Source organism: Typopeltis vanoorti, chromosome 5, assembly GCF_054136105.1.
Source record: "Typopeltis vanoorti isolate ZY-2024b chromosome 5, IOZ_Tvanoo_1.0, whole genome shotgun sequence".
Lineage (NCBI taxonomy): Eukaryota > Metazoa > Arthropoda > Arachnida > Uropygi > Thelyphonidae > Typopeltis > Typopeltis vanoorti.
Genome location: NC_143553.1, coordinates 137,425,991 through 137,440,277, shown reverse-complemented (window position 1 = coordinate 137,440,277; position 14,287 = coordinate 137,425,991). Strand labels below are relative to the sequence as shown.

General features: G+C 35.7%; 1 protein-coding gene and 1 long non-coding RNA gene across 7 annotated transcripts in view; one reads left to right on the top strand and one right to left on the bottom strand.

Annotated features, from left to right (window-relative positions):
* The window catches only part of LOC150106857 (uncharacterized), a 192,931-nt gene extending 183,469 nt beyond the window's left edge, over positions 1-9,462 (top strand). For all 5 annotated transcript variants that reach the window (XR_016548375.1, XR_016548374.1, XR_016548372.1 and 2 more), the window contains one exon: positions 7,564-9,462. This is a non-coding gene — a long non-coding RNA (uncharacterized LOC150106857). The remainder of the gene's footprint in view (positions 1-7,563) is intronic.
* Positions 1-11,786, bottom strand: part of LOC150106856 (uncharacterized) — a 72,137-nt gene extending 60,351 nt beyond the window's left edge. Inside the window, exon 1 of one of the 2 annotated variants that reach the window (XM_090393359.1) lies at positions 11,731-11,786. The gene's annotated coding sequence lies outside the window, so the exon portion shown is untranslated. Of the gene's footprint in view, positions 1-2,730; positions 2,793-11,730 lie in introns of those variants that run through there. The other variant, XM_090393360.1, reaches the window with a different exon arrangement.
* Positions 11,787-14,287: the final 2,501 nt, after the last annotated feature.

Below are 14,287 nucleotides of genomic sequence, written 5' to 3'. Positions count from 1 at the left end.
GTATACTTGAGAAACGGTTGAGAAGAATTGTGGAAGAAAAGCTTGGTGAAGAACAAGCTGGATTCAGGCCAAATAGAGGCTGTCAGGATCAGATCTTCACTTTACGACAAATAGTCGAGAAAGCATGGGAATATAACAAAGATCTGTATTTAAGTTTTGTCGATTTGGAAAAGGCATATGACAAGGTGCCAAGAGAGAAGCTATTCAATACGCTGCAGTTATATGGTGTCAATGGGGCATTATATCAAGCAATACTTAGTCTTTATTTGAGTTGTGAGTCAGCAGTTAGAATTGAAGGAAGTACAGGAAGATGGTTTAATGTTAAATCTGGTGTGAGACAAGGATGTACATTATCCCCTCTGTTATTCATTATCTATATGGATCACATTATGAAGGAATGTGGTATTAAACCTGATATCAAAATTGGAGATGTTAATGTCAGCTCTTTGCTTTATGCGGATGATGTTATACTTCTAAATAAATCCGCTACAAGTCTGCAAGATTCTCTGACTAAATTGAATAGCTGTTGTAATAGATATGGTATGAAGGTCAGCAATAAAAAGACAAAGACAATGAAAATAGGCAGAATCACTGAAAATGTCAACTGTGTTGTGAATGGAGAACCTGTGGAACAAGTAAAACATTTCAGCTACTTAGGCACAATTTTTTTTACTGAAGATGGTAAACTAAATATAGAAATAGACAACAGAATCAGCAAAGCTGGTATCGTGGGAAGTCAGTTGAATAAATTCATATGGAATAAGAAAGAAATTAGTCGGAACACTAAATTAGCTGTATACAAGACTGTGTACAAACCAATTTTAACTTATGGATCTGAGAGCTGGGTCAGAAGTAAAACACTTGACCAAAGACTAGAGACCGCAGATATGAGAGTCCTGAGAAAGATTAGAGGCGTGAACAGATGGCATCAATGGCAATATCATATTAAAAACGAGGATATTAGGAAAGAACTTGACATTGTCAGCATCCAGGAATGCGTTAGCAGAGCTAATCTCAGATGGTATGGTCACTTAAATAGAATGGGAGAGGAAAGATTAGCAAAACAAGTGTTCTCTGCCAGGTTGGCAGGAAAACGACCCAGAGGAAGACCAAGATATAGGTGGATTGATACGGTACAAAGTGCCTTAGACGATAGAAATATAAGATCTGATAATGTTGGAGTCTTGACAAGTAACAGACTGATTTGGAGGAAAATTGTAGATAGGAAGTTAGTAATGATGTAATTTTTTCATGTAGTACTGTCATATCCTGTACACCCCTTGAGGGTACATGGCAGGAATTTGATGATGATGATGAATAAATAAAACTAAATAATTCAACCAAAACAAATAATAATTTCCTGACATATATCCTCAAAGTGATTACTATGATAGAATAATTAAGTTTACTTTATTACTAGCTTTTATCAACAAATTTCTTCCACATTAAGTTATTTGCCGCATCTCCAATACTGTCAATTCTCATATTTTGGCCTTTTCAATCCAGTTAGATCTTGGTTTTCCCATGAATCTTTTTCCACCTCTTGGCATCAAATGTGCTAACTTTTCTGCTCTCCTTTTAAGTGAACATCTTATATTAGTTTCATTCATTCTTAAATGCTAATAATGTCAAATTCCCTTCTGACATCTTAATTTTTAACAGGATTCTGTCATAAAATGCCATCTGTTCACTTCCTTAATTGTCCTTAGAACTTATCAACATATCTGTTGTGTTTATCTTTGATAAAGTGTTTTATTTCTAACCCACCTTTCAGAACCATAAGTTAAAACTAGTTTGAATACCAGTCTTGGTTACTGCTAATTTACTGGTTGGTTCTCTTTTATTCCATATAAATTCATTCATCTGGCTCTGCACCATACTAGTTTTGCTTACTCTATTATTGATTTTCATATTTAATTTGTATCTTCAGTAAAAATTGTATATAAATAGCAAAAATATTTTATTTGTTCTATAGATTCACTATTGGGAATGCAGTTACTTTTACTTGTTCTATAGATTGATGTATATTAATATTTTCCATGCTAGATTTGTTACAGCATTACTCAATTTAGTTACTTGAGTCCCTGAGAATTGTAGCAGACTTATCAGGAATGCAGGTGATTCTCACTAAAGCAAATGCATAAAGAATGCAGGAATAGTTTTAGTGGATAGTTTCTAATAGTAAGTGAGGAGTTACTATAGTGAGTAAATCATATAATGTAGTTTCACTGTTTACATATATACCACTTCAAGAAATTCTACAGCTTTTACAAGAAGATTTCCCCGATGATATCATCAATTTATTCAAGTTTACTATCAGTGCCAGTTATTTTACTTGGCATAATAAATTATTTCTTGCTGTGGCTGATTATTTTATGGAGCATTTAGAGAATTGGATTTCTAACTCATTTCTCCTTGGCCTCACATTTGGCTATGTTTTATGGATCTTTGCAATCTGGTCTCACTCTGAAACAGAACTACTTCAATATATTAATAAAATTAACTCCTTATATACTTGCATCGAGTTCGCTATTGAATGTGAACTTGATGAACTACCGTCTCCCCTTGTTTGGATACTTCAATACAGGGGTTGGCAACTGGCGGCCCAAACGTACATTTTTAGCGGCCCATAAAAGGTTGACCATACTTACATGGCATGTGTCCCGTATGTTGAATTATTTAAATAATGCATTTTATAATATGAATAATAAATTAAAAATCATTTTATACCTATACTTCTTGATATCGTCGTGCAACTCTGTGCGAGTCAACCTTGTGAGTCATGCATGGGAATAACAAAGACGACTTCATCCGATGACAACAGAGATTTTGGCGCACATTAAAAAACGCATTTTCGCTAGAAAATATCCAAAAATTTTATCGATGCTTGCCAAAAAAGCAGGGAGACACACATATTGTGATGCATAATATATATTATTGTTTTTACGTGATAATTTTTCATAATAAAAATTGATAACTCAAATTTTTTTTCACTTACCATTTTCGCTTAATTAAACGCTTGCGGCCCAATAATTAAAAATAAAAGTTGAATGTGGCTTGCAAATCTGAAAAGGTTGCCAACCCCTGCTTTAATGTATTGTAACTGCTGGCAATATTAAATTTTTCTGTTTACAGGAAACCATCCTTTACAGGCAGATATATCTATGAATTTTCATATTATCATCCTTCACAAAAAATATGCATTATCAAAAGCTTTGTACACTGAGCAGGTCAATTTGTTCTTCTGAGTCTCTTCTATTAGAAGAATTAAATGAAAACTTATTATTTTACTTAAAGGATACAACAAGACCCTTGATATAGAAAATATTTGATAATTATCATCTCCCCTTTCCATTTTGCAATCTCATGTTAAAAGGAGCAGCATACCCTACCTTAAAGGAACATCTGAATAAATAGCAAGGACCCTTCACAGACATAATTGTATACCACCTTCAAACCAGCCCTGGAAGTTGTCATCCTTCTCCACCTATCAAAGATACATTATCACCCTTCAATTGGAAAAGACCTGGGTTCAATTCTCGTCATGATGAGGAGAATTCTTATATGGGCTTTTTCAACTGAAGGCGAGTTAGCTGCTCTCATATGGAGGTAGCAGGGTTTTTTCTCCCAGAAACTTGGATTTTTCATCCCACATATAGACAAAGCAGCCTTCAGAACACACACAATTTACAGAAAAATACTGTTGCTGATGATAGTCAGTAGATGGCACTAATGGTTGTAGTGTCATAGTAAGAGAATTAAGTAGTGGCGGAGAGAGTGAGATGTATTTAGCAAAGTAGAATGCCCTCCTGCAATGAGTCCTTGGACTTCCTGGAAGTTTCATGTAATAAGAAGCAAGACCTGAACCTTCAGATTTCAAAATTATTATATAATCTTGATGATGAATCACCTTTATCTCTGTCTGATGTTCATCAAATATCCTATTCTTGCCATCTTTGCTACTTTGGACAGACTGGCTGTTCTGCTACTATTAGAATCAAAGATCATCATCAAGATTATATAAAATTTTTGGAATCTGAAGGTTCAGGTCTTGCTTCTTGTGCCACTGACACTAAACATTGGGTTCACTGGAACTGTACCAAGATGCTACACTACAGTAGGTTCAAATCTGATTGTCTATTTCTTGAATCATGTCAAACTCTATACCACAATCCTAATCTTAATCAGACTGCATGCCTATCACTAAGTTTTGGGAAATGATTGCTGTTAATTGTTTATAATTTTTTCAATCAAGTATTTAATTATATCTGCATGGTTAGCTGAGTGTTATGCACTTCGCAACCATATGCCTGGGAAAGGAGTGTCCTGCATCTGATTCCCATCGCTGAAGTGAGGAGCTTAGGATCTTTCTCAGACATTAGCCAGTCTTGGGTGTGGACCGCAGGATTTTCCTCCTGCAAGCAGACAAACGGGCCCCATGAACACAAACTTCTACAGACATAGGATACCTCCAGGAATAAGGAGTAACCAACCTATTCTGTAGGATTTCGGTTCCGAATGCCTACATGGTAAAATGTGTAGCTCTACGCATGAGCGTAAATCAGGAGTAATTTAATTATACATCTATTTCCATGTCTCTGAACTAACAGTGTTTCCTCCTACTGTACAGCTGTAACCAAGACACGTGATATTATATGCATGCTATGTGACTTGTTCTTGTATTTGGAATGTAATGCTGTTACTAGTTCTTCTTCCTTCTCCGTGAAAGAAGCTCATCATATATTGAGCAAAATATACACAGTCTTTCCATAAATACTGTTACAACTTCTGCACCACCACCACCCCCACACTGTCCACAGAATTGCACAAGCCTGGTTCCGTTAGTGGTGCTGTGTGCAGGCAACATTTGTATGTTTATCAGTACAGAGTTGTCTAGCTGTACGAGTTAACATGCAGTGGGGAGATTATGGGAATCATGTAACTGTAATAGCGCTTCACAAGGTTGGAATGCAGCCACTGTTATTTACAACATGCTAATTTTCAAAACACTCGGGATCAGTAGGATGTTTGTGTATCAGACTATTTACCATTACAACGATACAGAAGATGTATTTGACCACCAAGGGACTGTGAGGACTGTAAAGGCACATCTCCAACATAAACCTGCGAGACTGCAGAAAGTGATGTTGTGAGAGCTGAACGTTTCACAGAGCACGATGCCACATACACTCGATGAACTGGGGGTGAGAGCCTATCGTTGTTATACTGGACACTTCCTAACACCACAACTTATGCAGTAGATGGTGATAAAATCAAAGGCACTTCTTCGGCAGTATGTGGGTAACAGGTGGAGAGATGTACTCTTTACTGATGAGAAGATTTTCATCATTGAAGAATCATTTAACTGCCAAAACAATTGGATATATGACCCATGATTCAGAAGTCATCACCCCACATCAGTGATAGTTTGGTAGGGAGTGATGTATCGGAGGAGGGGGTATCCAAGTTGCATTTCTGCAAGTGAGGGGTCAAAACCTCTGCCAGAGTGTATCTATACTCCATGCTAGAACCCCTGAACAGCACTTTGCTTTGCAGTAGGCAGTGGACCTTCCAACAGGACTCAGCTCCTGCACACAAGGCAAGGACCACACAACAATGGTTGTAGGCAAATGTGCCCAACCACACATTATCTGATTGGCTGTCTGGAAGTTCTGATCTGAATCTGTTGAACTTCAAATTGCGGTTGGAGCTTGAGAGAGTAGCATTCCAGAAACGACACTTCAGCAATGCCAGCCTGAAAGTGAATTTGGAGCGAGTAGTGGCAGCATTTCCATTGGATGGTGTGCATGCTACCATCGATATGTGGCCGAAGTATAGACTTCATCCACATGAAGACAAAAGGGGGATATTTCAAGAATTGAGTGCTGGTTTATATGTGCTGAAAGTTGTAAATGATTTACTGATAGATTCATTCATTTCGTATGGTGATTCAACGGCCATGAGCCTCCTTTATGGAGAGGTACGGCACCACCTCAATCATCCTCTATTTTTATCTGGACTCGGGACCGGCATAGCTGACAATTCAGACCTATGGCTGGAGGAATTGTCTTAAGTATTCCTGACTGTATCAGTGTGTGTTCACAGGGCCGGTTTGCCTGCTTGCAGGATGAAAAACCACAGGTAAACTAGGGGGAAAACCCTGCTGTCCATGCCCAAGACCGGCTAACTTGGCTATGGCTAAGGAAGATCCTTAAGCTCCTCACATCGTCTACGGGAATCGAACCTAGGGCACTCCTTCCCCAGGCATACGGTTGCTTTAATCTATCACTAGTCCGCAAGATTAGCCTGGTGGCTAATCTTGCGGACTAGTGATAGATTAAAGATTTAGATGTTGTTTGCAATGTAACAGTATTTATGGCTAGACTGGGTATAGTTTAGTTTTCTATGTTTAGTTTATTTTTTATGTTTAGTTTTCTCATAAATGTATGAAGCCATTTTAAAAATTATATGTCTAACACGCATGTCTCTATTAAACTTCTAATAAATTGTATAATATAATATCTGCATAAAGTAAAGATCTGAATTTAATATCTGTGATAAGCTTACAGATCATATATACACTGCTTTATATATATATATATATATATATACAGGGTGTTCGGGATAAATTTGACATATTTATAATTAATTATATTTTTCCGTAAGTTACATGTATTAACACACACTTCTCTTCATTTAAAAGTTTGGACCCTTCTTCATTCATATACAAGATGTCAGAAAGGATGGATAGCTGGAACCCACCTGAATCATGGAAGAGAATAACTTGTATCATGATGATTCGTGCCCGCCATCAAAATAAGGATATTACGACTGCTGCCCAATGCTCCCTGAATACAGTAAAAACAATCAGGCATGAACTAGAGACTTGCAATGGTGACTACGAGGATGTAGCAAGAAGAAAGATCCCTAGCAGACGATCTGATTGCGTTCGTACAGCAGAATTCCTTGCAAATCTGCAGGAACAGGTGTTGAAGAACCCTGGCATTGGAATTCGGGCTTTGTTCGTGGAGTTGCTAACTGTAGTCAAGCCCTGGATAACAAGGGTAGCCAATGGTAGGCCGTATGTATGGCAGCAGGATTCGGCCCCTTGCCACACCTCTGGGAAAAGTCAAAAATGGTTGTCTGAAAATTTCTACGACTTCACCAGTCCAAATGTTTGGCCTCCAAACTCCCCAGACCTTAACCCCATGGATTATTTTGTATGGGGCGCAGTTGAAAAAGACACCAATCGCACTTCCAGTAATACAAAAGCCCAGTTAATGGATAAAATTAAAACAGTTTTTGCGGCCCTTCCCAGGGAGACTGTAGCATCAGCTTGTTCGAGGTTCCGAAGCAGAATTGAAGCTGTGATCGATGCTAATGGTGGTTATTTTGAGTAAATCTTGTTGATAGTATTGTAATTAACTCTGCCTGTAATGTTTTTTTGTCAATTCATTAAATTTAATAGATACAAAGAAGATTTTCTTTTTCCTTACGAAACTGTCAAATTTATCCCGAACACCCTGTATAAACTGAATCTAAATGAAATTTTTTTCTTGAAAGGTGGAGGCTGTAGTTGGGAAGCACTTTGTAAGAAAGCAGAAGAGAATCAAGTTTGGTGAATTTTCAGTTAAGACTGTAAAAGTATCTTTGGCATCTGATGATCATGTTTTAACAAGCCTAATGGAAACAAAAAAAATGGATGAATGATAATTTGGTGTTGTAGTATTCATGGAAGTAAGAGTAGAAAAACTCAAACTGAAACAGACCATTTATGTGAATGGTTGAAGTGAATCACTGAGAGAGAAAACAGAGATCATCCATCATTCAAATTGTCTTCTCTAACAGGAAGTTTTGGTGCACCACCCCAAATATTATTATTTATTATTATACCTTCAATGGAGTTGGCAGACTATTGGTGGGAGGTTCATTCAACTGTTAACATGTTTATCATGCTGAATACATACTGAGTAGATAGTGAAATTAGTATCTTGAGGGCACCTATTTTTTAGAGACTGAGAAAATTATTGATGTAATGAGTTTATTCCATAGATTAGATGTGTCAGTCCATGAAGAGAATCTGATCCTGTATGGTAATGTGCATATTGTTAAAAGGTAGAAGGGAAGGTGAAATGAGATCCTTTTTTGCAAGAAAGACAAAACTGCATTTTGACAGCATCGAAGGTGATTCGGTTACCCTCACCACACGGAAGGATGGCACAGAAATAAATATTTAAGGCACTACGTGTAGATTACCTTGCAGCTTAAGATGTTTGTGCACTGCAAGGTTTGTCAAATGAGTAGAATTAATGGAATGTATTATCATCAGCAGACCTATGGATTAGATTACTGGTCAGTGAGGGAAGGTAATTTATGCACAGGCACTAAAACAGAGTCCTGAGGCTGCAATGGTGGAGAAACATGACCGACCAGAGGAAAAGTTGGCTACCCAATTATAGAAGCTGCGAAGTAGACCAAAGGATGATAATTTACTGAGTAGGTCTTGATGTTAGGCTCAATCAGATGATCTTGAAATATTGCAAGCATAAGTATACGTTTATCCAAATTTTTCCTAAGGCAGATGTCCAATGGTGTGTGATGTAGAAAGAAGGCTGATGGTCACTGATTCGCTTGTGGACCTCGTAGTGAAGAAGTTAACTGTTTATAACCTTCGTTACTTTTGGAAATGGACCATAGAAGATTGACTAAAGTAGCATCAGGTCTCTAGAATACTGAATATGAAGAGAGAGAGAATGATGAATGCCATATGAAAAGCCTGGCAAACAACATATCTGAAAGATGCTAGTTTGAAACCCAGTGAAATATTAGAAGCTTAATAAATTATGAATTTATTTTGTTCTTTTGGTGTTGTTCATACCATGAAGTAAATAATGAATAATCGACAAAACCTAAGCCTCTCAAGATGACCAAAGTACATTAGTGTGGAATGATCATACAATGTGGATCCGTGTAGTATGGAGTGGCATCTTGCAATGAATCCTGGGACTTCATGAAGGTGCCATTTAATAATAATAATAAATGGTTGAAAATACAGTTGAAATAACTAAGGCTATGAGAGGCAAATATGTCCTAACTTCTCCAGTCAGCTTATCTATTGGGGTCAATGAAAAATCTGCTGTCTCTGTATGTGACTATTGAAAAGATTCTTTGTAATCATGAACGAAATCACCTAATTTGAACATTAAAATATGAATTTTACTTTATTTTAATTTCAACCAGCTGACCAAATCGATGCATAATAGGCCATGTGCATCCTGATCAAGGTTTATTCGGTGGAACTGTAACCTTTTTATTTCTATATGTAAGCACCCTCAGTTTTGTCCTCTCTAACTGCCTATTTTCTGAGAAATCGACTAATAAATAATAATGGAAAGACATGAAACATTTTTTAATAAATACAGAATTTTCATGTCTTGATAACCATTTATTAAAAAAATTTAAGTAAGTGTTGTTTCTCTCTGCTATTAAGCACAATACCTTCTATTTACTTCTTATATAAATAAACTTTTTTTTTCCTATTTTCCTTTAAGCTCTACCCATTTAAAGTAGCTAACCATGAAAAAAAAATTATACATATATATATATATACACATATACATATATATATATATATAATTTTCATCATATATATATATATATATATATATATATATATATATGATGAAATGTACATAGCATATTCAGTTGCAATTTTTTTCCATTTCATTGTAAATCTGAAATTCTACTAGAAATAATATTTATCACAATTCTGAACATTAACAATTAGAGAAAATCTGTGTGTGTGTGTGCCATAACTATAATGTTTCAAACCTCATATAATACAATGGTTCAGAGCTGAAAAATATGACATCCCTACAATAAATATGTTAAATCTTGCACATTTTACATTGAATATACCTTATCAGCACATACACATTACTGTTATGTCAAAAAAGTATAAACTATTCAAACCCTTCTGAGATCAAACTATGACTGGAATCAGGAATCAAAAAACTCAACTGAGCCACTGAAAAGACTCCCAGGCTCCATGAGAACTTTTCAGTGGTACAAATATAATAAAATATTTTTGAAATCATGCAGAAATCTTTATAAGTAGAAGGCATGTATGGTATCCAGGTAAGTAATCATCACATGCAGTTTCTTAAATCAATGCAACACATTTTATTCTTATTATAATTGTATAATTCTGCTCGGGTTGAACACTCATTGAGAGAGAAAGAAGTTTTCATATCCAATATAATATTGCTAAATTAAATATTACAACAGAAGAGTCTCATCACAGGAGGTCTATTCTGTTTGCAACATAACACAACATAAATGAATTTCACTCGCTCTTCCTCTCCATATTAAAATAAAATAAAACAATTCTCACTCTCTCTTACTGACGACTCCTTTGAACGTCTTCCAGAGACAGTCCCAAATCCATATCCTTTCCCCTCATTCTGTCATTTGAAATATTTCTTCCGTATCTATTTGGTAAATATCTCTCGCAACTGATTAAACATCTCAATCATATCACTCCATCTTCTACTAAACTCTGCAGATTACATACCCTAAATCTCTCCTCATAGCTAACATTTCACAGTCCTGAAATATTTTTTGTCAACTGTTGGTCGATTGGTAGAGCTTCTGCTACTAATGGCTCAAGCATAAAGTTAAGCAAGTTTGAGTGCTGTTAATAGTTGGAAGGAGGTCAATCATTTGATGCTGTTGGCACACTCTCCCTCGATGAGTCTTGGGACTCCCCGGAGGTGTCACATAATAATAACTGTCTTTGCACCCTTCCAAAGTTAATTTGTCCTCTCCAAATCCTGAGCACAACTGTTCAGATGTGATCTGATCAGAGCCTTATATAAAATGGAACCACTATCATTTTATCTCTGTTTATCCATCTCAGCATTGTAGCCACCCTCTGAGTTTACCACCTTTGCAATATGCCCTCAAAATTTCTATCCATCATTATGCCAAAATCCCACTCCTCTATATTGGAGGAAGAGTATGGAGTATTTCATCTGTGAATTCCAAACAAACCTTACAATTGGCAACATTAAACTATCGTTTCCAATGATTTGTCCATCTTATTTAGATCTTCCTGAAGAATCAGTACATCGGCACTATACCTAATAATTCTCTTTAGCTTAACATCATCCCAAATAGCTGAATATCTCTCTGCACTCCAGTGACAATATTGTTGATAATACTGTTTTATACGTATAAATGTTTTACTTTTAAAGGAAGAAGAGTTTGAAAAACTGGGATGATCAGAATCGAAATATATATATATATATTTTTTTTTTCATGATGCGCAAAATAAACATGCACACGTTTTAATTTTTATTTGTTTATTTATTTGCTATTATGTTTGTGCTGTGGTTAACTCTCAGTTTCAACTTAGGATACGAGGTAGTGAATAAAAATCTCGTAATGGCTTTTCTATATCTATTAATATATTATCTGACTGTATTATCTTTTGTAACTCTTATGTTAAATGCCACATTTCCGTTAATTACGGGATATTAACGGCAGAACATTATGCAACGCAATGTTGTTACTCATAACATAATTCAAGTTTAATGGCGTGTACTCACGTTCAACTTTTATGGAGGATAACATAGTTCCGTTCTTTGAAGGAAAAAATTAATAATAAATAAATAAATTATTAAAAAAAATCTTTAGCTGAGTGTATACAGAACTAGAGGTACAACGTACCATGCAGTTGAAGATGATGCAAATTCTTCGTTTTTTTACATCTAACTTGCAGCGAGCATTATGCCCTAGTGCCGCAAATGTGGCCTCACCTGTAGGAATAGGTGAACACCCTATTTCGCGAGTGGTTATTCCAGGTAAACAACTACAGTAAGTTCAGGTGGCACATACCGTGGGGCGGTGAATTTCCGCTCGTATAGCTCAAAGGCCACTGAACAGAAGTTGGTGGACTCTGGAACATTATGCCTCAAAGGTTACGGTCATGATGCCATTCTTTTAAATACACTTTCTGTTGTATTTATTTTATTTAAAATGATGTTGAAATCTCCTTTAAAAAAAAAATCAAGTTTGAGTAACTAGCTAAGAATGCAATTCCGTTGCGTATTTAGTTCTGAACGCCAGTTATATTAAATACACTCTCCGCTGTTATGCTTTCTGAAGTGTCCAAAGAAAATTGACTTTAGTTTTAATTAAAGTTATTTAATTAATAACTAAGACTGCGCTCGTTGCTTGTTTAAATTTAGCAAAAACAGTAGAGTTATTCTTGTCAAGATATAAAAACGATAGAATTTAAAAGCGTTGAAAGTAAACAATAAAAGGCGTTGTCATTCTCGCAGAGATGTAAAATGACAGCATTGGCAGAGAATTCAGATTAAACCAAGGTTATTTAATATACTGAGAATGTCGATATATTAAAACACTCTTAGGCAGAGTCTCTGTTACACTTTTGATCACTCATTATACAAGACTTGCGTCATTGTCTAACATTAAGTATTACAATTTCTGTGCTGTCCGTGAATTATGCAATTCCAGCGCTTAATCACGTTAGAGCCTGGCATGCAGAAACATCAATACTACAAAAGTGTCATAACCCGTTAAGTGAGAAAATACTATATCTATGTATATACTTGAAGGTGAACATATGATTCCATATTTTCTTTCAGTCAATATTATGTAATAGGAAAGAAAAAAAAAACATACATTTGCCTAAGAAATAGCAGCAAGGGAAAGAAAGCGACTATTATTATTATTATTATTATATAAGCACTTGCATGAAGTCAGGGACTAATTGAGGAATGTCCAAAACTACGAACGTAATGGATCGTCGAAAGTTGGGGTAGGTCAAAGATTGAGAGATCCAACAGAAATTGTGAAGTGCCCATCGAACAGCACAAATTCGTAGTTATACTTTTCATTGTATGCAGTGGCGCAGCACCATAAAAACCTTTTTGAAAAGCAATACCAAGAAATCATAGACTATTGATTTTATGGCAACTTTATTTTAGTTGAATTAGATGTAATGAAATAAAATTAATATTGCTGAATAGCGGAATGCTAAGAACTGTATAAACATCAGTTGAGTTCCTTTCGCTTTTTCTTTTCTTTTAATTTTTAATCAATCGAATGATAACACATAAGTTCCATTTTCGTCATGACCAGTGACGGCCCGTACATAAGCACGGGGACACTGCAGCACCCCAAGGAAAAAATGAAAAAATTAAAAATTGTTTGTGTTTATAAATAATAACAATGCTTACAACATTATATAAATGCAATACAACATGTTAAAGGTTACAGCTTATGTTTTGACATTGATTGAATGGTTAATAATTGGAATTGTTCGATTAACGCTTTAGATTACGAAACAAATGCACTGCGATCTAACGAGTTTGCGCTTGTGATTGCACGTTATGTCATTCCCAACTGTAACTACTCAAACGGCAGTGTATTTTTAGTATGCTTACGCGCCTTATTTCTATGAGATATGAAACGTTTATTATTGGTGCGTGGTGAACTATTTTTTGTAAATCTTATTTTATTTTGTTAAAATCAGGGCCTCCCCATGCAGTAGCATAATTTGCTGCCCCTTTTCCCTTATTTTTCGTATAGTTTATAACAACTTTGTCGCCCCGTGTAAATGCACGTCTTGCACCGTCGGTAGAGCTGGCCCTGGTTAAAATAGCATATAATTATTTATTTATTATAGATACAAGACTGAATTATGACGAGTGTCACTGTTGAAAATATGAAAAGAATTATATTTTTTCAATTATCGTTACACGAAACAAATACACTGCGATATTCGTTTGCACTTGTCATTGCTATTGATACGAAACTTTTATTATTGGTGTTTGTTCATGGTGAGGATGAAATATTTTTAATAAAGCAATTTTTATTATGTAAATTTATTTATTAATAAATTCGTTACTAATTAAGGAAAAAAAAGTTTTTTTTTTTTTTTTTTTTTTTTTTTTGTATATGCAGCACCCCCACTTAAAATTTTCACCGGCCGCCACTGGTCACGACTAGAGAAATCTTTACGTATATGAACATTTACAAAACCTAGCAGTTTTTACAACAGAAAACCAGAGTTTTTCATCCGGAAATTGGCAAAAACAAAAATACTATTACTGCACGTTAGATGGCGTTGTGTGTAGATGGAAGGTTAGGTTGTTTATTGGTGGATTATACGAAAGTGTGAATGGATTGTGCAGTACCGTCGACAGGGTGTAGCAAAGAGGCAGCCTGCCTCACGGCACGGCTTAATAAGGGCCTTCAT